The sequence below is a fragment of the Manis javanica genome, chromosome 3 (assembly GCF_040802235.1).
Source record: "Manis javanica isolate MJ-LG chromosome 3, MJ_LKY, whole genome shotgun sequence".
In the NCBI taxonomy this organism is placed as follows: domain Eukaryota; kingdom Metazoa; phylum Chordata; class Mammalia; order Pholidota; family Manidae; genus Manis; species Manis javanica.
Genome location: NC_133158.1, coordinates 202,045,049 through 202,072,039, shown reverse-complemented (window position 1 = coordinate 202,072,039; position 26,991 = coordinate 202,045,049). Strand labels below are relative to the sequence as shown.

At 37.7% G+C, this 26,991-nt stretch overlaps 1 long non-coding RNA gene across 2 annotated transcripts in view; it reads left to right on the top strand.

The window, feature by feature from the left end:
* Positions 1-2,109, top strand: part of LOC140848547 (uncharacterized) — a 41,815-nt gene extending 39,706 nt beyond the window's left edge. Inside the window, exons 3-4 of one of the 2 annotated variants that reach the window (XR_012129631.1) lie at positions 975-1,109; positions 1,502-2,109. This is a non-coding gene — a long non-coding RNA (uncharacterized lncRNA). The remainder of the gene's footprint in view (positions 1-974; positions 1,110-1,501) is intronic. The other variant, XR_012129630.1, reaches the window with a different exon arrangement.
* The last annotated feature ends 24,882 nt before the right edge of the window (positions 2,110-26,991 follow it).

The following is a 26,991-nucleotide window of genomic DNA, read 5'->3' as shown; positions in this document are numbered from 1 at the left end:
GTAATAGCAATTGTATTTATTGAGTGTTTACTATGTAATAGTTACTGCACTAAGCACTTTGCAGGTGACATCTGATTGAATTCTCACAGAGGTTCTTCATCTATCATAGAAAAGAAAACCAAGGGTAAGAAGGGTTAAAGGACTTGCCTAAAGTTATGGAGAAAATAGTGGCAGAAAAGGATTCGAATCCAACTCTTTTTGACTGTAGTGCCTTGCACATAGATATTTAATAATTACTTTGTTTCTTTTTATTTCTCATTTTTTTCCTTCTTTATCATCTAAGTTCCATTTTAGTTCTAAACATCTGTTGTCATGTTAATGTAATTTACAGTTGTAAATTATATTGGACAAATTTCATTCTGAAAAGCACATGTATCTCACAAAATTTCAAATTAAACACTTTGCTAACAATCATGCTAACCAAACTCCAAGCTATACTCTAGGTTATCTTTCTAATTCTTTGAGAGATAAGACTTAACTCTCTACACTAAAATTACGTATCTGTGAAAAAGCTTATGGGTGTCTCTTAAAGGGAAAAATTCCTTGGTTAAAATAATACTCCTGTAGTTTCCAATGCACTTTCACTTGTATTCTCCCTCTTCCATTAAGACAAGATTGTGTAATAACCAGAGAAGTTAAATAAGCAGTCCAGCAGCAGGGAGTGGTAAGAGACCTGAGAGCAGATGGCAGGTCTTCCCCTCAGCCCAGTACCACCATCACTGTCCCGGCGGGCTTGCTCCCCAGGCTCGTGTTAGGTCTTCCCTGAATCATTTCGGAGCTCAGAGATAAAACCCCATTTGGAAATGAAAAACCGCTTTACTCATGTTACTGTTCATATCCATCCTCTTTGTGCTGAAAGCTATGCTCTGTGTTCTGTGTTCCTTGCTGTCGGTGGTTTCAAACAATGCAACAAAAAATGGTGTCAACAAGTGTGTCTGATGTACGTCTTCCTTCCTATTATTGTCTCCTTACAGGATATGTTTTCAGCTTGTCACAGACTCTTGCAGATCCTAAATGACTCACTATACTCCGCTCCACAGAAGGCAGACATTCCCCAGGGGAAATTAGAGGAGGAGGGGGCACTTTTCCATACTCTCTGGAAATAATAGGTACAATTGCCTATGAAACATGCTTTATCAAACAGTGCTGGACTAAGGTGAAAGCACGTTTTGCTTACAGTTAAATTTCTGGTTCAGTGCTTTCTGCAAACTGTTTCATAATGAAAAACAAATGTGCCTTAAATGTGAAGCAAAGGGAAAGCTACAAACTATTCTCCTAATTAAAGAATGGTTATCAAACATGTGGTGTTTTTTCACTGTAAATAAATATAGAAGATACCTTACTGAGCTGTGTTTATTTGGCCTTGCCCATGTTAGGTGAATTTGTCTGTGACCGAGGATGAAAATTATATGTATTTATAATATATATATGTGACTAGTACGAGACATTAACTTTTTCTTTTAACATAGTGATAATTGCGATCTCATTCACATTCCTACAGCCTTCAACATACTCGGAGATTTTGTTCCACTTCATCAGAGTTTTTCTACATGTGGGATATGGTCTTTGAAGTTAGTTGGAGCCCTTCACGTTGAAGGAAGATGAAGGCAGAAAGTGGAAGTGAGCTCTGGTGTCCACTGCAGAAAGTGGGATTGCCTCCACTGCGGGGCGAGGACTCACACACAGTCTGATCACTGTAGAGAGAGCTGTGCACGCAGCAGGGCCTGAAGGATGATATATCACAGTGACGACAAACCACCCGGCTGCGGGGCTTAAATACAATGATCTAAATACAACAAGTAGATTTTTGGTTCCTCGTATAATTCTACTATCACCGAGTGTTTGATCTGGAAATAGAAAGAAATCAGGGGAATATTATTCACATTTGGTCTGTGAATTAAATGGATCTTATTAGAGCAGTGGTTTAAAGCTAGAACTTACTGCTTATCCCACCTATCCATTTCTAAACTAAATATTTACTAAACTGAATATTATCACAATGTTCTTTGAGGACATGTTAGAGGCTTCAACTATGAGCATGTCTTTTTAATTCTTTTGTTGATTAAAAGAATTAATCTGCTTGTTGATGGGTAGTTTGTTGCATAGACCAATGCTGCCAGCTATAAAATAAGGTTTCTTTCAGTTTGGGCAAATTCATTCATTAATTCCAGAACAGTAATTACTGAGCATATAATGCTCTAAGCACTTTATTAGTCACTGGAAATTCAGTGGTGAACAAAGTAAAAATGGAGCGTGTAGTCTGTCTCCTTAAATGAAAGATAGTAGCTATATTCTTGATCAGAAGTTTTACTGTGGCAATTTTTAGTGATAAAAATAGCTTTCCCAACACTTGAATTATTAAGGTCCAATTTATTATTATATTATTAATTTACAGCACTTACTATTGCAGACTTTTTCTTACATGATTTCATTTCATTCTTTCAACAACCCTATGAGATACATGTCTTTCTTCACTTTTAGCTGATTGAGAGATGGAAGGTTAAAGGGTTAAGTATCTTGCCCAGGGTCAAATAGTTAGCGAGTGGAGAGTTAAAACCCAGGTCTGCCTCCCTCTGAAACTTAAAAGCAGCAGACTATAAAGGTCTTTAAAATGAGAAGTGTAATTTGCAAGACTTTCAAGTCACACGATATCCAGTATCTTAGTGCAACTGGGGCATGACTAAGATCTGCAGAAAAGGACTCTTCGGAACCTCACTTTCTTGACAATCAGGGAATGACGCTAGGCAGACTGTAGAGATACTTAGCACCAGGTACACATTCTTCTATTTAAGCATTTATTGAAACATTGACTGTGCTAGGGTCCATTTCTTTTTTGAATATTTTGCTGATGGCTGTTGTATAAAGTAGATGCTTAGCAGAACACATGTAAGCTGATGCCACACTGATGTGTTTTCTCGACAGGCACTGCCCCGCTCTCTGCCCCTTCCGCAGCTGTTGGGCTTGTCCTTCTCATTCTCCACACTGCCCACAAAATGTCTTCGTTCGTGTGTTTAAATGCTAAGAGAGTTGAAACTTAAAAATGAGGCTGAAGAAAACAATCTCCTGTGCTCCATTTTTGGGTGTGAAGCTAGAGTAAGCCATTGTCAAAGTTATAAAATCCTTGAGAGTTTACTGGAGAGAATTGCTAGGGAGAATCTCCATACAAAATGATTTCATGAGAACTTGTTCAGAGGACAAGTTTGGGATATGGAAATTCTCTGAGAACCTGGTCCCTGTAATATTCACGTTTTTCATACAGCAGGGCAATATATTTCTTGAATAAAAAGTATTTAAACCCCTATGCCTGATTTTTTTCCCTCTGTTGTTTTCTGTATTTCTACTTTGAATAACTAGCATGTGATTATAAAGAATTGGTGTTCTAAGTAGGAAATTTGTTTTAAGTGTGAATGTGCATGCTAAGACCCCTTTAAGCATCTACTTAACAAGTATCAAAGACATAAACCTCCTTTTGTCCAATGAACCCAAAATCAACTATCTCATGAGCCAGGTTATAAGCTTGGTTGGTACCATCACCTTATTTTCTGGAGGGAAAAATAGAATCATCTCATTCCCAGGCTAATGCCATATACTGTTTAAATGGGCTATTCACAGCCACTCTAATGCCACTTGACGCTGTTCTAAAATTTCAGAGTTCAGGAACTTTTCTTAAGAACTGGGAAATCTGTCTTGTTCTCCAAGACTTGGCCAAATCCCATGCTCACAGGTACAGGATAGGTAATTCTAATAGCAGAAATCCCAGTTGAAATTTTACTTATGATTGTTTATTTCATATGCTGCTTTCTCATTATTATTATTCTTATTATTCTGGAATCTCTGTGAGTTTGAAGCCAAGATGGTTTTGTTTTCTTACAATTTCCTAGCAGAATACCTAGCACGTATTTGGAGCTTAATAAATATCTACTGAATAAAAGGAAAATGTTAGGACAAGGAAACCGATTTTTTTGTGTCTTTTCTAAGTTTAAAAGATTCTGTAGCATGGAATTATTAGAAAGTTACTGAGTACATGTCAGGCAGCATGCCACATACTTGCATACAGCATCTCATTCAATCCTTAAAACAGCTTAGAAAAGTCATTATTTTTGTTCCTATTTTAAAGATGAGGAATTGGGTTGAGATAGATCACACAGCTAGAAAGCAGTAGAGCCACTCCTGCCCTTGAGGCATGTCTGAGCACTGAGTCTATACTGGCCCGCACAGCACAGCTCCCACGCGTGATTTGATAAAGACATATGTGAGAGTTCTCACCGCATGGAGATGTAATAATGTTGATTTAAAAATCGCAACATCGAAATTCAAAACTGGCCCAAGTAATTCGAGATGTATGATCCCTAGATTTATACACAACCCTGTATAAACCCTGTATGAACTACGGTTTGCCTTACTTTTTCCTTCTGCTACCTAGTATCCCACAGCACCTCCCTTTAACTGCTAGTCAGCAAAATGTACATCCAAGTCTGGCGGAGATAGCTCCAGTTTGTTCCTGTTGTCCTGGTGAGGTCCTTAAAAGCACTCCCTTTTACAATATAAAATATTGCATTTCTGGCGGTGGGTCTCACCATCCTACCTCTCAGGGCTCACTTGGCCTTCACCTTCCCAGAATCCACTCTGGTATTTCGCTTGGGCCCAAACAATGCTGTTTTCCTTGCTAGGAAATTAGTCTTACCTCACATTCTTTATCAAAGTTCGTTGGCCAAAAAAGCATTGCCCTGAGGCCTTAGTCTCTTCTGCCAATTATTGCATTCCATGCTCTGCTTGATGTAAAGTTCCACCCCTCACAGGTGACACAGGTATAATTTAAATACACAGATCTAATTTCTAGATACACAGATCTTTTGAAATCCAAAGTTGGTCTTTCTCCTTACACTAGGCTACAGTGGCTGCCTTCATCTACTTGAACATGGAAGCTGCTTTGGACTTGTCTCTGTAATTTTCAGCAATTCTGGGTTTTCTGCACCTAACACTGACACCTCATAAGCCAGTTCTTTCCCCTAGGGAAAGGGGGTACATTTCCTCTCTTCTAATATGCCCCCTTCCTTGATTTCCTTCCATTGCAGGTTTACCATATAATCTTGCAAATGTCATGAGCAAATATTGGATTGATATGTGGTAAACCACTGGTTTAGGGAGCTGTGTTACCCAACTTCTGGAAGAAGTCAGATTAGTATATCTCATTTGTGCCTCTTTCCTACAAATGCTATATTGCACCCCTTTCTTCAAGAGTTTGGTTCAGTTTTAAATGACACAAATGAACAAGCTTCTGCTGTAATTTCTTGGGCAGAGCATCTCATATGATCCATAAATCTTTTATTTTACTCAGTGTCTTCCAGAAAATAGAAGGAAAGCAGTTAATTTGTTAGAATTCTGGAACTGTTTTGTCAGACTAAAAATGTCTTTATTATTTTAAGGAGTAAATTATGCATCCAGTAATACAGTTAGTTTTCAAAAGAGAATATATTGTTGTATGGCATAAAGCTGTAATGGGTTTATACTTGAAAAATATGAATTTTAAAATATAACCAAAATTATCTGTCGTTTCAAAAGGACATGTTGTTTTCCTTATTGGAAATTTGGCAGTTGTCATACTAAATAACAGTGGCCCAAAAGAATTCTTTTTATCATAAATTTCATTAGCATTTTCTCTTCCTTTCCCTAGGACAAATTTCAGGATTTATAAAATTAAATTAACACCTTTAAACTGAAATCACAATGTAAAACAGTTTTTAAAATTCCTTTAAAAAACAAACAAACATCCATCTATGCTTTTAAAAGAGAAACAAGGCAAAACCTCAGCCGCTCAGGTTTCTACGCTCAGGTAAGATGGTTCGGGAACACATACAGCTAAGAGGAACACAAAGGAGAGTGAGAGCTGAAGTTGGTATAGATTTTAAAAGTAGTGTAAATCTAACTTTGGGGCCTCTCTCCTACCACTAAAATTTCAGAAGTGTGCCCCCTACTGGTGGCAATTAACAGAGACCTGAACCTGGTTTTTTTAAAAAGGCAACTGTTACAGAAAAAGACGACTTCTCAGGAGTCAGGCTATGGGCACATTCCCTAATGGTCCATATAGTGAATTTGCTTGTCTCTTTCTTCTTTCCTGTGTTGACTGCACCTTCAGGCTTGAAACACGAGGGCCACAGCTGTTCCAAATGCGTCTAACAGCGTCCAGGGAAAAAAGTCATTTTCCCCATGACCACTTTTTTGAGGCGAGGAGATTTTTCCCAGAATCATGTGCCCACATATACAGCATTTCCTCACATCTCATTAGGATGCCCTGGGCAGGTGCCGTTTCTAAACCTGTCATTGGCAACAGGAAATGGGAACACTGTTTATGGCTTAGATCACTGGGTCTCAATCCTGTTTGCATGTTAGAATCCCCAGGAAAGCATTGGTAAAATGCTGATGCCCAACAACAGAGATTTGATTCATTGGTCTGACTTAGGCCTTGATATTCTAAAAAAATCTCCCCAAGATATTCTAACTTATATCTAGAATTGAGGAATGCTAACTTAGATGCATTATTGGAGATAGAATAGACGCTGGGAGTCATGACAAAGAACACTATAAGTGCCTCATTTTAATTTAAATTTTATTTTCTAGGCCGAGGTTGGAGGGGAATCATGAAAGATTTCTAACCAGAGACCAGGGCTGTGTTATCAAAATGTAATTCTGAGAGCTCTGGGTCTCACCACCAGCAGAGAGCCTGCCGAGCCCTCGGGAAGTGTTTAGTCTCCTGTGTTGGATGGATGAGATGGATGGAGGATGAAGGTGACAAGGACAGCAGTGCGAGGGCTCAGTTCCTGCATCCACAGAGCATATGAAGCAGTAGAGTCAATGAAAGATCCACCAAGTATTCTGTCTTTTTAAAATTTTCATTTTAAGCAAACTAAGTCTGTTCTGGAAATCTGGATACATAATCTGATTTTTCACTTTTTAGATAATTATTTTAAATTCCTAAATCTAATTCTTGGGACCTAATGACCCTTTGGGTGCGTCCGTGTGTGTGTGCATGTGTGTGATTTTGCCCCCATCCCTTTGGCAATGCCTAGAGACATTTTATGTTGTCTCAACGGGGAATGTGCATCTAGTGGAAAGAGGCCAGAAGATGCCACTAAATGTTTTACAGTGCACAGGGCTCACAAAAACAATGATCTGGCACAAATGTCAACAGTGCTGAGGTTGAGAAACCCTGTTCTAAGATATTAATCAAGAATATTTTTATAAGCACCCTAATATGGATGTCCTGCAGTTATTCAGAAATCTCCTAGGACTTCTGAGATTCTTAAAGGCAAATAGGTTAATCACAGCAAAGACTCAGAGGCTAAATCTTGATTGTTTAGGGTATATCTAGCTTTGTGTAAACCCTCAAACAAGCTGTTCCAATCTTTGAAGACCCAAGACAGAAGACTTGTGAGGCAGCCCTGTTGGTCATGTTGTGCACAGGCAATGCCAGCCAGATGATTTTACCCTCATCAAGATTTGTATGAACATGACATTTTGTTTATTCTGTTGCCTTTTCGTTCCTCTGATTCATAAACAGCAATAGCAGAGCTGAACAATTATCCCTTCTTGTTGCAGACACAGATGTGTAAATGCAGAGAGGCTTTCAATGAGGCCAGCGATGCCAAAACAATTCATATTATACCTCATCTACTGCACTATAGGATTTCAGACTACAAAAGTGTGCAAAACACTGTAACCCTCTATATTTATATTCACATGGTCTTAGGAGTAGGGCCATGGCATTCTGTATAGGCACACATTTTCCACAATTGTGTTAAATCACCAAAAACTCTCTCCATAGGCCCAGATTAAAACTTTTTGATTCAAACCCAGTGGATAATGTCCTAGCAGATAGTAAAACAAGTTCAGAGGTTTGCTCCAAGAAACTTCATTTCTGGTATTTTCAATTCTCCCATCTCTGAAGCTAGGAAGAAGGGTAACACTTTGAGCACTTAACTCAAATAGCTAAAAATATTAAGTGTAAGGGCTGCACAGTGCAATACTGTGGAGATGCATTTCAACCTATTATAAGGTAAGGGTCAGCAAACTGTCAGCCAAGGGCCAGATAGCACATATCTGGCTTTGTGGACCACACAAGTACTTCCACGACTACTCGGCTCGGCTCTTGTAGCAGGAAAGCTGTCACGGGCAACACGTAAATGAAGGAACACAACTGTGCTCATGCTTTGTTTTTGGGCTCTGAAATTTGAATTTCATATAATTTTCACATGTCATAAAATATTTTTTTAACCGCTTTAAAAATAGAAAAACCATTTTTTAGCTCATAAGCTACATAAACAGGCAAAGGGTTGGGTATGGTTCATGGGCCATAGTTTACTGACCCTTGATCTAAGGGACATGACTGTTTATATAAGAAAAATGCAAAATATAATTACATCAAGCAGAAGGAAAATGATTACAAGAAAGACAGGAGACTTACTTCAAACTCTCAACTTTTATAAAGATTTAAAATAAATTATTTACGAGTAAACATATTTTGATTTAAAAATGAAGATACTAAAGGAACTCTGCCATAAGAGTCTTTCATTAAAATGAGCAATTTTTAAGATTCAGATTCTTCAACTGAATTCAATTTTTTGATGGAAATGATGAGAGCTTTGACAAATAATCTGAGAATTTCAATCTGTAACATAATCTACACACTTTATAGTCTTTCCTTCATATTTTCTTTATGCATTGTGTTTTCAAGGATTTGGTTTATGGTACCATTACTGTAATTAAACCCAGTAGTAAATTTATTTGTAGATCAATTTTACTTAGGTGTCTGAGTTTCTCATTATCATGAATAAGAGGAAATTCAGCAAAGATATGTAGCTTACCTAAATCAGGTACATACATCCTAAAATGTAAACGTATCTCAGGGTTCAAGAAATAGGTTTCACATACTGGGTTTTACCCTTTCTTCTCTTAAAAAAAAAAGTTCTGAATATGCATCTTAAAGACAGTCACTGGATGAATGCTCCTTTGATCTGAAAGGACTTGCCTCCAAAGGAACCATTAGTATAAGTGAGGTTGATCCTTCCCTTATAAATAGCCATGTAATGAATGTCCCTCCTTCCTGTCCTTTCCCTCAGCTGAATCCTGAGAGAAGCAGTTATCAGAAGCCAATGCTCTCTAATTTCAAGGTCTTAGGTACCCACTAGACCATCTGAGGTTGTGTCGGTTCTTTTCATGTTTTATCTTGCTGCTCCTCCCGCCTGGAGTTCCTTATCTTTTGTTCCAGAATAACTCAAATATGATCTCCTCTGAGAAATGTTTGTGCACCCACACCACTCTCCTGCACGGCAGTGAGGTCCTCCAAGCGGCAGTGCCTCTGCTTCTTCATGCGCTTCCAGGTTTAGGCGCCCTGTATTGGGCTACATGCTCTTTGAGGGCAGATGTCTTACATCCTCAGTACCCAGCCTAATGCTGGGTGCAGATGTAGCATAGATGATAAACAGTTTGGGTGTTCTTGAGACCTATGGGACATTCAGAAGGCTGGTCTCATTGGCTCTCCTATCATTTGGACGTCTGCCAAGAAGTAGGTGTCTCCACTGAAGATGATCACTGCCTGTGACTTGGTGAGGGAGTCACTGAGGAGCCAAAGCCCCCCTTTCCTGTGGGAGCCCCCTTTTTCTTCCAACCCGCCAGCAGCTCCAGAATGTCTAGATTGAAGGACTGAGAAGTACAAATCTGATAAGAAAATGGGAATAGGAAAGGGATCTAGAGAATGCATCTCAAAGTGACATTTGCAAGGCAGGAACAATATTTTTATTTTGTGTCGACTTGGAGTGGCTTAATAAGGGACTTTCAGAGCTAATACAGAGATGGGCTAAAACACCTCCCGCCTGTTCTTTATACCACCCCTGCTCTTGTCTCTCGGTCCCTTTTACTTCTACTGTCATAACATTCTGGGCTGCAAACATAAATGTTTGTCCTCTGTGGCAAGTGAAATCTCAGGAAGAGGTTAAAACATAAGAGAAACAAAAGTTCTAGCGAATTTGGATTTTCTCTTGCATTGCACTGAGGAGTCTAACAAATCAGCAATCAGGAAGGGACTTCTTTACTTTCTCCCAACCAGATCTATTCACCTATGTCTATATTTTGGTGGACTTAAATTTTCTTCAGAAATTCCTTGAGGTTCCTCTCTTTAAGAAGTAAACCTTAATTCTTTACTCCTTGAATGTGAGCTGGATTTTGATTTCCAAATGTAATGCAATGCAATATGTAATTTTACAAATGTAACACCATGGAAGTTCTAGCACATCACTGTAGACCTGGTCGAGAAAAACACCGTGGCCTCCTTCTTGCCCTCTCTCATAAGTCACTTGCTCTGAGCAAGCCAACTGATATGCTGTAAAAACACTCAAGCAGCCCTTGGGAGAGGTTCAAGGGCAAGGGAAGTAAGAATTCCCAGCACTAGCCATGTGAATAAGCCAACCTCAGGTGGATCCTCCACTCTCAGCCAGGCCTTCAGATGACTATAGTGCTGGGCAAAACTTGACTGCAGTCCTGTGAGGAACCATGAGAAAGGACCACCCTAATTACTGCCTCTTTAAAACTGTGAGATAATAAATGTTTGGGTTTTAAGTTGTGGAGTGCTGGGATAATTTGTTACCAAAAAAAGTAGGTAATTAATATAGTATTTATATTATCTGAATGTCCTATATATTTAACTGAAAAATGAATAGCATTACAGAAGAAAAGAGTGTGCAAATAGTAACATCTAATCTAACAGATCACAAGTGAGCTTGTACTCAGTTCTTGGATAACTACTTAGCAATAAAGCAGTGTAGGCAAACTGAGACTTCTCCTTTTAGCTTCTGATTCATATCTAATTGTCTACACGATGTTTCCACGAGGATGTTTCTGGTAGATTGTTTCCATGGATGGCAGCCACTATTTCTCCGGTGATTTTTTCACCCTGTGACTATGATGTTCTTCTCTGTAAGAGCTGGAGTCTATTTCTCTTTCTCTGGAATCCAGGCTGGTCTCTGACTTACTCTGACTCACAGAATGTGGTAGAAGTGCAGGGCCCAGGCACTGGCTTCCAGGGGACTTGCAGCCTCTGCTTTCATTTCCTTAGACAGCTAGCCTGAGAGGTTGCCAGCCTCGTCTGACGTCTCACGGATTCTAATATCCATAGAATGTGTCACAATTTAAAATCACGCATGCAGGTGTGTATGTGGATGTATATAACATTTTCCATTTCCTTTCATGATATTGTGGTGAAACTGTGAGTCCGGAGACATTGTTTTGTCCATACAAGCACTTTGTATGGTGGCTGGCACATAGTAACTCTTCACTGAACACTTTTAGAATGAAGGAATAGCTAATAAAATGAACAAATACATAATGATTGTTTAAAAACTAATAATTTTATGGTGGAGACTTTCTGAGGAGGATGTCCCGGTAGATGTCATTTCCTTTCTAACTTGATATTCCTGGCCCCAGGTTTAACCCCAGCCCACAAGTACTTCCTTCTTCTCATCTCTTTATTTACAACCTCATCATCACCTTTATCTCTTCCTCTTTCAAGACGGTTCCCTCACTCCTTGGTGACAGTCTTCTAGAGCATGGTAGCATCCTATGCATGAGGTAGATAAGGAATGTGCACCTGTATTCTGTTTTAAGGTTGGGTATGGAAGAACAGTAATAGTGGGGAGGAACTGGCTCCAGTTCACGAGCAAAAGTTACTAGGGTTCTCCCATTTCTGCTTCATCTTCCTACCAATGAGAAGTGTCATAGATCATTATTGAGTCTTATTTAGTGATCATATCTTTTAAATACGAGCATTTCTTATCATCTTAGTAAACAATATGCTGGAGAAAGAATATCCTCTTATTTGCAGAACTCTGGACCTTCCCAATAGACTTCATAATTCCTCATAATTAAATCAAAGAGTATTGGTTCTTTCCTCCTCTCCCTGGCAACTAGTGTCTTTAACCAGAATTAAGCTGGCTTTCAATGTCTTCTTTCTTTGTTTACCAGGGCATGAGAATGGTTCTGATTACATTATTTGTATACATGCTGGTAAATTTGCAGGGATGGGAAAATTGTAGGGATAGGAGGAATGTAGTGCTGCCATTTCTTACCAGAACACTAATAAAAAAGGTCAGAGGTCAGAGGGTAGTTCGTCCAGAGTTTTTCCTCTCTAGACAACTGTTGGACTTTGGTCTCTTAGACTGTGGGGGCCATATTTATTTTGCATCTTTCTGTAAGAAAAGCATTAAGAGAAGTCAAAACTGATTACCAGCCTCATGTCTGTATCTAATGTCAATTGGACAAGTGAGTTATTTTGTTCCCTTTCCCCAGCCCCATCACAGGTCCCATCTCACTTCACCAAGAGATAAAATATGTTCTTCCTTCCCTTGAATCTCTGTTTAGTATAACACTTTTACTGAACATTTTTATTACGACCTTTTTTTGGAAATATATTTGACATATAGCAGTATGTGAATTTTAAGTATGCAATATGTTGATACATTTGTATGTTTTAATATGATTGCTATTATAGCAATAAAATTAGCACCTCTATCATGTCACATAATTATCATTTATTTTCAGTGGTTGAAATAACTGAAATCTAGTTTCTTAATTTAACCTTTATAATTCCAACCCGTGAATGTGGCCTACCCTGGGGGAAAGGAAACAGAAATATGATAATCAAGTAGCCTGTTCCAGGGGAAATAAAAAAGACTAAAGTTTTAAAGAGGGAAAATGAAACTTTGGAAGAACAAGCATACTGGGACTTGTGAGAAACAAGAATAAAAATTCTTTGTTCCTAAATTATGGTCAATCTCACTTCGAAAATAGGTTCAGTTGAGAATGACTCTACAGTTAAGGACAGGAAAGATGAATCAAAAGAAGCAATTTGTTTAATTTAAGCCCTCTAATTGGAATATGATGCAAAGATGAGGGAGAGTTAGGGAAAGAAAGTCAAGACAGATCGAGTAGGCAGACCTTAAGGAAAGAAATAAAGTTTGAGTTTCCAAACAAACAGAGAATCTTTATTAAACTTGGTAAGGGTAGAGCTACAACCCAGAGACACCCACTTCAACCTCATATGGAAATAGATGGAATGCATGGAACAGGCTCACACTGTAGAGTGGCATTTTGGTGGACCAGTCCCAGGTTCGACTGCTTGAAACATGGCAAGAGAAATATCGTCGCCCTACGAGAGGCCAAACCTGAAGTCCCAGACAGCTCTGTTCTCTTAAAACAGTCAGAGGGGGCAGCAGGAGTAAGGACTCCCAAGACTTAGGCTTTGGTCAAAGTGGGTAGATGTTAAAATATATGTTGATCTTTGGGGTTAAAGGGAAACTTGGGGGCTTACTATATAAAACCAAGAAGAGTCCTTGAAGACTTTAACCTTCTTTTCAGAGTCTAGAAGTCACACATGCGAGGCTTTAAGTTTATTCTAAACTCCTCAGTCTGTGATGAACAATAATGTGGTTTCTGTTTTTGTTCGATTGCCTGTCTCTGTTTATTTGCGGGTTGCAGCTAACTGATCACACACCATATCTGTTCCATTGCGGTAGACCAGCACTATTTGCTTTGTTATTTTCCTGGAGGTTGTTTGTAAAGTGTTTCCAGACGTCAAACAAATGGGTTATTCCAAGCACTCTTGTTTTCTAAGCATTTAGTGCCCCTCCTCCAGTGACTTGGGTTGGAACTCTGATCTGTTGTTATAGGTGGCTGAAGTACATAGACCGGAGATGGATGGACAGATGGCTAGAGAGGCGATCGCTAGGAAAGGCTATATAGACAGACTTATTTTTAAACTAATTTGTCTGTGGAAGTCTTGAGAGTTAATTCTGGGGCTGTACATTAAGACAGAGGGGGGTGGGAGAGAATGAGTGAAAAAAACATAAAAGCCAGAGAGAGAGAGACCGAGAAACAAAGTGAAAGTCAGTTCAAGTGGGTGACTATGACCTCTGGCAAGAGATCAGACAGGCAAGTTCAACCCAAAGTCAATTTAACTTTATTGGACCACACTGTCTCAGGCAATTAGAAAAATATTTGTAAAACATCAGATGAGAAAAGGGAACGTGGAGCCCAATAATGCAAAACAATGTTTATAAGAGAGAAATCATGAAGTGGGAAGAATAAACACAATTATTCTATCAGCACCTCCTGTTCTTCTCGAGATTACTTAACTTACATGTAGAGAACACTCTGAACAAACAGCCAAAATAGTTTCTTCATCACGTACTCCCGCCCCTAAGTAGTTAGTCTTAAGACCAAAAAAAAAAAAAAAAAAAAAAAAAAGAACTCCCCCGAACCAAAACCATGAGGAATTTTCAACTTGGAGGAATTAGAAATAACTACATACTATATTCCATGGGATTATGGATTCATTTTAGGCTAACTGATAATACCAAGCCAACAGGAAAATAAAAATGGTCTTTATAGCTCCTATTTGCCCTTGCATTTCACTTTAAGTGAAAAACGAACTGACAACATGCAAAAGTGATCATCCCAAAGTTGAGATAATAATTATAGGCTTATTTGCAGAAGAGATTGCACTTTAGCTCTGTACCCAAAAGGGCTTTCAAGCTTTTTCATAGATCATGTTAACTTAATTCAACTCAGTGTCATATTGGAGAGCTTAGCTTATTTTACCAACTCTTACAAATTATAGTAACCGAGTATATCATGGAGCCAAAAAACATGAAGCACTGTAAATTTTGCCATCTTCTATCACACACATACACATGCGCACACGTGCATGCATACACACACACTCTTCATGGTGTGTGCTTAATTCACATCTAGTAAATTCTGGTTCTGACTGCTTTTCATTAGCCCTCATTCTCTTTACACAACTGTCCTTGTTATATTACCTATCTTCTGTTCTTTCATAATCCCTCCTAATCACCAAATTCTAGACCTACTTTTGAAAAACATTGGTCATATAGTCCTCTCCAATCACAAAAAACATATTATCTATGTAAAACCAACATGAGGTTGATGCTGCTCCTTCCCTTCTACCATAAACATTCCATTAATATGTCAACCCTCAAATTAGTTCTGCTTCAATGGAAAAGCAATATGCATCAAAGTCTATGTCAGGTTCTCTTTACTTAAAGAAATAGATATTATGAAGTGCACACAAAAATATTTCTCTTGCATTGTGACTCTTAGGGAAATATTAGGCAAATGAAACAGATTTCTAAGATTTCTAATATTGACTGCATTCTTGAATATTTCTAGTCTAGAACTTCATTTGTAATCATCATTTTTCTTTGAAATCCAATGAGCTTCTTGACTTTTTAAAAATGTTTTTAAAGGAGAGAATCATTCTCTGTGTTTACTATGATTATGCTCAACAATCAGTAAGAAAATTTGAAGACTAACAGAAGGAACGGCTACATGCCTGCAGTGAGAAAATGCTGGAAAATACAAATACCAACTAGATAATAAGTTGACATCCATATGTGTGTGTATGTGTGTGTGTGTATCCATGAGTGTGTTTGTGTGAGGGGTGTGTTTCCTTCTGTGTCATTCTGTTTTAAATAGTTTTAGAATTTGAGGTATTTATTTATGCCCCTAGCAAAGACAGTGGAAGAGGGAAGCTTGTGTGGGCATCTGGTCACTTTTTAAGTACTATTATTGAATCAGTGTTCTTAGAAGAGACTGATGTGGTAAAACATTTCTGTTAATTTCCCAGGAAGAATGTCACATTGGGTAATGTTATGTGGGTGGTCATGTAATGAGACACTGGTATCTGTCTATGACACATACTGTATATGAAAGGAGGCATAGATAAAGGTAACTTGAATTCCATCCCTTTCTGTGTTTATGTGATGCTTATCACCATGCTATCTAGACACCCAGACTAGAAGCTTTACAACAAGTAAATTTTCCACCTCCATTCAATCGAAATCAATGGACAATGAGTCAGGGCAGGTTCTCGAGGGGTTAATATGCACACATGCTTCTGGGTAGAGTTGAAAATGGACTGACCCAAGTGGCAACAATTTCCCCATTTCCAATAATGTAAGCAACTGCTTCAGTGGAATACCACTGGAAATGAATCTTCTATATTATAAACATATTCTAAGTGCATTTGCAGACATCTAGCTATTTAAACTGTTTTTACCTGTGACTGGTGTTTAAACCAGTGACTTTTGTAAAAATACAGCAAAATCCTAGTTTATTTCAAAGACTAATAGCATGGAGAATTTCAAAGGAAAATATTTAGCTATTTTTCTTGTAGGAGAAAGCAAGTGTTACAGTGATTCTATGTGTGTATGTGTTGTGTGCATATATATATATATATATATATATACACACACACATAATGTCACATATACTACTTTTAATCAAAAACATTAAAAGTATGTATTTCTTTTTTGTATGTAAAAATAACTTGTATTAAGATTGACACCAAGATATTTCCTTTTCCCTGTCCCGTGATGGAGTTGACACAATAAAGCATGTTGTTGATTAAGACCAAACATCGCTAAGTCCAACTGGATTCTGTACAAAATCAAATTATAGCAATAATGAGACTTTTAGAACATCTGTATTTTCTTTTAGAGAGTCTTTCACTTCCTTCCTCTTTCTAGCCTCTAACTTCCTTTGTTTTCTTTTAGTCTTGAACTGTAACCGGGACATTCTGGAACATAGATTTATTCATCTTGACCTCAACTGTGGTTAATCCACCCGAGACAAAGATCAACTTCTGCAAACACTGGTTCCTTCTCCCTTATATCAGTAATGTGAATTCACCTAGTGATCTGCAGTATCTGCTCTGGGTGTGGTTGAAAAAGATATTCTCAAGGGCAAAGATACAAGAATTATCTGAAATTCATTTAACAAACACACATTGGATAGCATTCGTGTATTGCGTACAGTATATTAATGAGTGGATATACTGGCACTGCGTAAGCAGTATATTAATGAGTGAATATTCATTTTACTGTACTTGAAACTCTGGGATGCAAATGAAGTTTAGGAAGATGATGAATGGCTTACAGTCCACATTTGTAAGTTCTGTTCTTGTTCCACTACCATATGGCATGGGAGCAAAATTATAATTCTCTCTGGGTGGGAGGAGGTACTATTGTACGTTAATCAAATATGCTGGCAATTAAGATGAATGAAACCTTAGTTAATACTAAAACCTCATTGGAACCATTAATTTTGACCTCTTTATCAAAACTTTTGCCCAGGCTGCTAACAATTAACAAAATTGATGAATCTGAGTTTCAGCCTTGTGCCGCTCTTATACTGGTCATTTTTCAATTGGGAGCATTTATTGAGAATTCACTGTGTATGCAACATTGCGGAGACTTGCAACCTCCAAACCCTGTTAAGGGAAACCCTCTTGAAGGAGTACTGATAGGCTTCTTGAGACAAAGTAGTCACTTTTGCAAATCAGTTACTTCAATGTTTATGAATGCATGTCTTTTTACAATAGGCCTTCTCAGTGTCTCTAATCTTCTAACACATTGTTAAACACGCAAGAGGAAGCTTTAGCATTCCCCGTTTTCCTTTGTTATCCTTTGTTATTCAAGTACCGACTAATATTTCCTGGAAATAGTGTTTTGCCAACCTCAATAAATAGGAGCTCTGATCCCTGCTTTGAAAAGGGGAGGTTAATATCTTTATTGTAGAAGTTATTATAGAACTATACATTTTTAGAGAAAGGACATCAGAGATGACTTAACCCAAAGGTTCCCAAACCAAAGTGACTATTAATTTTTCCTTGGCAACCATTAAAAAATACAAATTCGCCAGTCTGGCTTCCCCCAGACTTACTGAATTTAAGATTTGGGTGGACAGAACCAAAAAGCTCTCAAGGTCCTGTGTTGATTCTGATGCTGAGCCAGGTGTAGAAAACACTCTTCCCGCCAAACCCATCAATGCCAAAGTGAGGGTGACATCGTTCCAAAGAATCTCTAAGGCTCATTGCCCAGGCATCGTGTTGGGCAGCAGATGACTACTTCACTGGCCTCTCCCCAGTGTCAGAGGTGTGCCCTGGACCCACAGGCGAGCAACAGGAACACCAGTAAATAGTGAGGTAGACTTTTCTGCAGAGATGAGCTGCCCTAATCAATTAGCATTTTGCACTAGAAAACCCAAAGATAACGGGGTCCCTGGGCCAGGGGAATTGATGTTGAAGATGCATGAGAAAAATTTATGAGATATTGAAACTGTGATGATTTTTGAAGTTAAGAAGAGGTAGAAGCTAGTAAGCAATAAGCTATGATATAAAATAGAAACAATAAAAAGAATATATGGACAGACTAAATCATCCCAACATTTCTAAAACTGTGGTATATACCGTTTGATAACAAATCAGATGACTGGTGGTTTACTCCATGTGAGGTCCCAGGCAGCCTGTCTTGCTTTTATTTATGGCCTGCAGAGACCCACGTAGAGGTATTCAGAAGAGAACAGTTCTTAGACAGTGGTTCTCGGTCTTGGCTACACATTAGGTTTTGAAAATACTGATTCTCAAGCCTCACCACAAAACAGTCTCTGCAGGTGCTTTCCAGGTAAAAGTATTCTTTTAAATCACCAAGGTGATTCTAAAATGCAACCAAGGTTGGGACCTGTTGGCGGGGGGAAAGGAGACAAGGAGAGGAATGTTTTCTGATTCCCTCTGCCCTGTCAAGATGAAGATGGAAGTGACCCATAGGCCGAGGATGTCCTTGTATTCATGTTTCCTGTAGAGGAAGACAAGCATACTGCATTTTTTAATTTACATGAAAAATATAGTTTCTTTTTGAAATCATTTTCTTAAGATAAAAACAAAAAGTTGATTTAAAAAAAATTAAGCAACTAACAGAGTAGGTGGTATCTTATATGGCAGAAATTGTGGATGTGGAATGTAGATGGATGGGGTCCGTCAAATTCTGAGCCAGTCAGTAGTGAGAGGAGAGAAGAGCCGACATCTGAGGGGAGCTGATCACATTAATGGGGACACAAGAGAAGAAGTCCCTGCTGCTCAGAGTTCCTAAGCTTCTACCCTTCCTTTGTTCAGTTTTTCCTTAGTTCCCACACAAAAGGACCCAAATAACTATTCTCTCCCCAATACTCACAAACGGGCCTATTTCTTGTGAGCAAAAGAAACTTCCTAAAATCCTTGCCTTCATAATAAAATGATATATGGGACCATACAGTTAATAAATATAATTATGGTCCTTCTTTAAATATAGGTCCTTATTTTACAGCTATAATATATAAGAATGAAATCATATGCAAATGTGTATTTTTAAAGTTTAAAGAGGGTCTCCGGCTGATCCCTCACTGTCTAGGGCTATTCTGGCAATTGGCTGATCACACTAAGATCTAGGTTGACCCACCACATGGACCACACTAGAAACATCACTCTTCTAGATTAAAAAAGAAGCTAAACAAAAACATCTTGTACAAGCATATTTCATATATTCACACACACACGTAATGTAAACCAAAGTATGACAAACTGCAGCAGTCCAACTGAACAGGACAATAAATAGGTAAGAATTAGTTTCTTATCTACTAGAGTTCATGGAGAGGTAAGAAATAAATAGTATATGCAAAAAGGATAAACAGGTTTGGTGAAAGAGGACCTCAGGTATGGACGTGGGGTATAAAATGCATGTGCAAAAGAGGAGATACTTTGTTTAAAGACTGGGAGAAAAGTATAGCCAAGTAAGGAGGCATTTGTTGGTTGGTGCCCTGCCATAAAATCCATGACCCAGATTTTAAATATGATTCAAGAATGAATTAGGGAAAATATTACCATGTTAAAATGTTTTTTTTTCTAATTGTAAGGCTAATATATATTAAAAACTAACTTAATTTAAGGCACAGTGCTGAGTATTTTCTAGCCCTTCATTCATTTATTCCTCCCAGCATAGCCAAGAAGTACAGACAAATGCATGCCTTGATATGCTGGGGGGGAAATAGAGGCCAGGAGATGTCAAGTGTTTCGTCAGGGGTTGTTAAGTGTTAAGGTCAGGATTTAAACTCAGATCCTACTCCCTGGGCCATACTGTGGGTGTTAAAAATATTTTCAGTAGTCGAAATAGATGTGAATTGGTTTCAGAGGAAAAGAGAAATCAAGTGGCCTCATTAATACACTTCCTGGATCCTGAAATTTCTGGTTTGCAAGAGTTAATTTTTTCTCATTAAAGTTGATACAATAAAAATATACTGAACAGAACTTTGGAAAAGAGCCTAAAGGTTATGAAAACTACAGTACAGGAATTTAGAGAATCTGAGGTGTTGCCACGAGTAGAAATTTGTGTTTTATAAAAAATGTATTAAAATTGGAAATGTTTATGGCTTAGTTTAAAAGTAATGCTCTAAATCGATAAATTAACACACTGACACAAAGTACTGCCTTAAGCACATTCCTTAAGAACTTTCAAAGACCATGTTGTGTCTGAAAATATAGAGCTAAACATTTATATTGTATAGGGAAAAATGACCAACAAATACATGCCAACCATTTTTCAAATCAAGCTCTTTCCCAAATTCTTTACATCCACGTCTCAAGAGACTTCACATGCTTAATAAGATTCTCTATTTTCCTAAAGGACTTGGAAGGAACTTACCTTCTGGATCTTCCAGTAGAAGAAATGTAAATTTAGTGGGTAGACACCCATGATGACAGGAAGTATTGTTAGGGTGGGAATTCTCTAAGGGTGGGGGTGACAACCACCCTCCGGGCTAAAGACATGGGAGGATAAATATAGGGGAAGAGCGTTTTAGCTTAAGAATCTATGAAAACTTCTTACTCCGACCTTCATTAGTCAATTCTGATCTCACTGATGATGTCTAAGGTTTTGATTAAGCTTGTAGTATGGGGGAAAAAAAGGAAAAACTGTAAGCCTCTAGAAGCATTTTTCGTCATATGTGTTTCTGCTAATGTGCATGTTTGTGTCAGTGGAAATGCAAAAAGGTCCAGAATCTTCCTTCTCTTTTTGAGTTAAGGGTGTATTTTTCAGATATTTTTATTCTGGGTCATAGAAACATTAAAAAATAAATGTAAGAGAAGAGAGAGAAATTTCCTGAGAGTCTAATTCACATGAATTTGGATGATTCCAATTACCTTGCCATGTTTGAATTTATCTATCTGTACCAGAAAGCCATGTGCTTTTGGAAACCTCTATAATAATATGCCACATATAATCACAATTACATAATTATGCAATACAAAAACGATTACTTAAATAACATTACTGGTTAACCCTGGTAATTACCTGTACATGTATGTAGGCAAACAAGCAATTTTACTACGGAAGACAGCTCTGTTTGAAATTGTTTTTATGATGAAATTGTGGCAGTTCTAAAAAAAAACAAACCTTCTTAAAACTATAAGGCACTGCTTTGATTGCTTGGCCTGTGAATAAACTTTTCCAGAATGCTTTTCAGATTTGGCACAGAATAATGCTGCAAGCCAAGAAATCAAAGGCAACTTGTTGAAGAAACTTTGTGTTGAGTTGGTAAATAATTCAGCCAGACTTTTTAGACTGGTTTGAAACTTTAAACAGGAGATACTGTAACAGAGTAAAGTTCGAGAACTAGGTGCGTGTACAAGTGAAATCATGCTTGCCCCAACTAATAATAGGGTTATATCAGCCAAATAAGGTCCTCTGGACTACCTGCCTCCCAGAAACTGGAAGAGGGATAAAAACACAGATGGGGAGAGACAGGAGCCCAGAGCTCTTCTCTGAGGAAGGAACCTCCCTTGTACCTACCCTGATAAGGAGCCCCCTCCAAAGAAGACTTAAATGCTATGGATTGCCCTTTAGTTGAATGAGGTAGCTATTTTTCAAGAAAAGAAAGAAACATAAGCTCACCAATTTAGTGAAAAATCAGTCAAATGCTTTGAATTGATCTTCACTTAGTCAAAGAGGAAGCAAATGGTTGACTGGGGAGATAAACCCAGAGAGGCAACTGAGGTAATTTCATGCACAATTTACCTGATGCCCTGTCAATGGCTTAACATTAAACACATTGAGGAGTGTGATTTAGGGCAGAAATCAAAGGAAACGATAATACATTGATTAGGTCAGAAAAATAAAATATTTGTGGTGATTGTATATTCAGAAAGAACTTAGTGGAAAAGCTTTAGCAAAAATATGTTCCTGCTTTATTTTGCTCTTCACCAATTACCATCCTCTTAAAAATCTGGCACAAAATTTAATTCAGTTTTTCCTTTGCTCCTAAACTTGTTAAAGATGGACTGCTCTACCTTTCACTGTTGATAGAGTTCAAGACACAGTATCAAAGAGAAAAAAATTTTCTAATAGAAACTGACTTTTTCCCCTTATATCCTTGTTCTCTGCTTTGTTACTCTACTACAAGCTTCTTAAAATTGCTCAGCTAAAAACTGCATAGTAATCTATATTTATTTTAGAGAGAATATTTCTTTGTAATGAATGATGGAAAAGTAAAGATAAGCTAAGTATACTAAGCAGCAGATAAATCAAGTTAAATTTGGCTGAAGAGAAGTTTATAAAATTGACATTCACCCCCAAACTAGCCTTTGAATTACTAAAAGGACACAAATGCAAACATCACGTAGAGTGAATTACCAACACTGAGTGTCAGTTCTTTCTAGCTGTTTAGGTATGTGGCAATGAAATGATCCATGGACAAGAAAAATACACACGTTGGTTTTGCAATATGCACTGAATAACCTGAAGTAGAGGCAGCCACACAAGTTCTAACACTTGTGTGTTCACAGAGGGATTTCACGGAAAGGGGGTTAAGAAGGCACAGGGGGATAGACTGATCTTTTGGGAAGAAGAAAAAAATAAAAGAATGAGGCTTGAAATTCTCCAGATACGGGCAAATGAACTGCAATTCTTTTTTCAAGGCACAGAAGCCAAATAAAGTCATCTTTGTCTTACTAATAAAAGCTTCAGAAAACACAACCGTTAAAAAGAGGGGTACATCCCAGAAAGACAAAGAAAACCAACCAAAAGCTCACCTGAGATGTTTGGATTTAAGGGATATTCCTTAGATAGTGGAATATTAATTATTTTGGATTTATTTTAAAGAGAAACTAATGCTTGGTTAAGTCATTTGTAGGCAGTTTTTTTTCATGTTGCTAGGTGGATAATAAAACTGTGGTTGACCTAATGTTTACTTTGTCTTATGCCATAAATCATTCAGTTTTCTAAGGTTTTGAATTATGATGGCAACGTGTTTGGCCAGGTCTGATTTGGTGAATGATGCTCAGGAGTGGTGACAATAGGCTTTAAGCTTAGCTTGAAAAGGAAATCTGTATAGTACAAGTTCAGAGAAAAAAATCAAATTAGAGTCACAAAATGCATAATACATTAATAATCTTAATAATCATGATTTGGTTGTTACAGTGACTTACAGCTTTCAAAGGATGTCACATTTGGTTATCTTTTCTGATGCTCAAAAAATTCTATTAGAGAAAGTGACTATTATCTCTACCATGTAAATGAATTTACAGGTTCAAAGAGTCTGAATGGCTTTCCTCCATTCTCCCAGATTTCTTCTTGGAATCAAGTGGCTGTGGTGGAGTGTTTGGCACATGGACAGGAGGCACGTACCCTCCAAGCCATCTGGTCAGGCCTCTGACCCACGTTAGTCATTTGGAGGTCACTACGGGTTACAGTCCTGCCACCTGCCCTAGAGTATGCAGTCTGTAGCTCCAAGATCTTCGTGGAATAGAGTGAGGCCTATGGAAGCAGTCTGAGCTTCGACTGGGTGGTGCTGCTTAGAACCTAGCCAGAGAAATACAGATACTATGAATAGGCCAGGTGAGTCAGGTTGAGACACACAAAGTGAAATATAGGAAGACCAGTCAGAATGAAAAGAATAAATGTAAACACTATGCCTTGTCTAGCCCAACCTGCTTTCTGCTAAGCTGATAGTTCAGTTGTACATAATATTTAATTTTTTCAAAATAATTTTTATGATTATCTTCTAATGATTTAGAGAACTAATTCCCCTGAAATGAAATCTTAATGAATCTATATTATAATTGTTTAAGCTATGGACTAAGCTTTGCCTGATAAATTCAAAGAATGGGTTACTGAATAACCATGGACTGTCTCATCTCAGAAAGGTTAAGAAGATGGTTCTGGAACCAAACTGCCTTGTATTTGAATCTCAGTCATGCTACTTGCTAACTGAGTGGCTTTGGTAAATTACTCCACCTCCCTTTTTTAGTTTCTTCTTTTGAAAATAGCAATGATAAAGAGAAGCCCACTTCACAGTGTTTTTGTGAAGATTAAATAAATAACTCACATAAAACACTTAATGAGTGTATTATATTATAGGTTCTTATTTGGGAAGCTTCTGGAGACACAAGCAAAATTCTCTGTATGATGGGAACTTAACCACATCCTACTCACTTGTCCCCAAATGAGCCCCAAGCCCACACATCTTTACTTTCTGTCTCTATAGTTGATTTGCCTATTGTGACATTTCATGTAAATATGTAGTTATACAATATGTTTGAAGGTTTTTTTTATAACTCATTTCTTTCACTTTGAATAATGTTTCCAAGGTCATACATGCTATAGCATGTATCAGTACTTCACTCTTTGTTATGGCTGAATAATATTCCACTGTACAGATATACCATTGTGTTTAATCATTCATCAGTTGATAGACATTTGGACTGTTTCTACATTTTATATGTTATATTTATAAATAATGCTATTACAAATAATAAAGCTATGAATATTCATATACAAGCTATATATTTTCAATTCTTTTCTATATATCTATGTGTAGAGTTGTTGAGTCATATGTTAATTCTGTTTTTAACTTTTGGGGAAATGCCAAGCTATTTTCCAAAATGGTTGCATATTCCAGTAGCACAATGTAAGTTTTCCAATTTCTCTATACTCTCACTAACACTTGTTATTGTTCTGTTTTAAAAACTATAGCTATGCTAGTGGGTGTGAAGTATGTCATTGTGGTTTTGATTTGCATGACTAATGACTAATGATGTTCAGCATCTTGTCATATGCTTGCTTATTGTCCATGTGCATATCTCCTTTGGAGAAAGTCTATTTGCCCACATAAAAAATAAAAAATAGGTTATTTGTCTTTTTACTATTGAGTTGAAAGAGTTTTATATATAGATTATAGAAGATATGATATTTGGAGCTATTTCTTGCCATTCTATGGGTGGCCTTTAAATTTCTTGATAATGTTCTTTGAAGCACAAATATTTTTAATTTTGACAAAGTTTAGTTTATCTATTTGTCATTTCTAAGAAACCACTGCCTAATCTAATGTCTTAAAGATTTACGTGTTTTCTTATAGAAGTTTCACGGTTTTAACTATCACATTTAGGTCTTTGATAAATGTTGAGTTAATATTTATATGTTGTGTAAGGCAGAGTCCAACTTCATTCTTTTGCATGTGGATATTCAGTTGTCTTTTCACCATTTGTTGAAAAGACTATTCTTTATCCATTGAATGGTCTCACTTTGTCTAAAGTTAATTGGCCATATGCGTATGGGGCTTTTTCTAAATTGAATCTATTTAGGGTTAATTTCTGTGTATGGTGTGGGATAAGAGTCTAAGTTCCTCTTTCTGCATGTGATTAACCAAATATCCTAGTGCCATTTGATGAAAAGAGGACTATTCCTTCTTTTTTAACATTGCTTTGGCATTTTGTCAAAAATCAACTGATCATAAATAAAAGGGACTCTCAATTCTGTTTTATTGATCTGTGCATCTATCCTTATGCATTGGTTATTTTTTAATCTTGTCGGTAGGCATGCCTAGTGAGAGAGCATGTTCTGCTCACATGGTTAATTCCATGTCACTTTTTCTTCTAAAGAAAATAATGTAAAATAAGGCAGAAATTAAATGAAAAAATATATAAAGGAAGACAAAGGTTAAACTAAATGGTGAACATTGAACTAAATGGGAAGGAGAGTGCTGGAAATCATAAGAACTGAATTTAAATTTTAATTAGCAGGGTATAAGACAGTGGGAATTCCTAGGTGATAGCTTCCAATTTTGCTAAATGAAGAAAGAATATTGATAGAAAATATTGCAAAAAATCAGGGTTATGAGGGCAGGGGTTGGGGTAGGACTTGCATCAGTACTGACAGTAGATCCTGTCACAGGATCTACTGAAATTGATTTTCCTGCTACAAAATACATCTTTATTATTCCCCGGCAGTGGGCAAAATTAAAGGTTAGGGAAAAGGAAAGAATTGTTGACAGAATTCTACATGCAGTCCATGGTAGCCAGTGTCCTGGGAAGGAGGACTCACGGGACATCACCATTCCTGATGCAATGCACGTGTTGTACTCAGGAAGGGATGTAGAGAAAACTCTTGACAGTCAAAATAGGATTTGCATACGCTGGCATAGCTGATGGACAGCACGGCTCCTGTCCCTGCCTCAGGCATTTCAGCTGTACTTGTGGTCGGCCCTAAGGACTTCTGCCTGTGGAGCAGGGAATGGAAGGCTTAAAAACAGCAAGCAGGGTAAAAGAAATGCGGGGCGATGGCCATAAACTCTTCTCAAACAGGTCTGTTCTGATACTGGAAACTGGAAGAAGGCACTACAGACTCAGTGGATAATGAGCCTTCATTTGTTCTGGTCCTGCCTGAATGTGTAGTCATTTCATTTAACAGCATCATACAATCAGAGGATAAACATGCTGGAAAATGCCACAGAGTTGAAATGGGAAACATGACCGTCCAGTAACAAAAAATGATGAGTGAACAGGAAATTCATTCTACACTCTAACAGGACAAGATAATGGAGCAGAAGAGTCGTGTGATTATTTAATAAACTTTATCTCAAAAAAAAATTTTTTTAAACAACAACAACAAAAAGCCCTCAACTACTAGAGGCAGAAAGCAGAGTGGTTAGGAGAATGCATGTAAGGGCAAAACTCCCTGAGGACGATTTCCAGATTTGCCACCTACTACCAGCTCTGTGAACCTGGGCAAGGAGTGTAAGCTCTATCCACCTCTGTCATCTTTTCTGTGAAAGGCGTGAGCA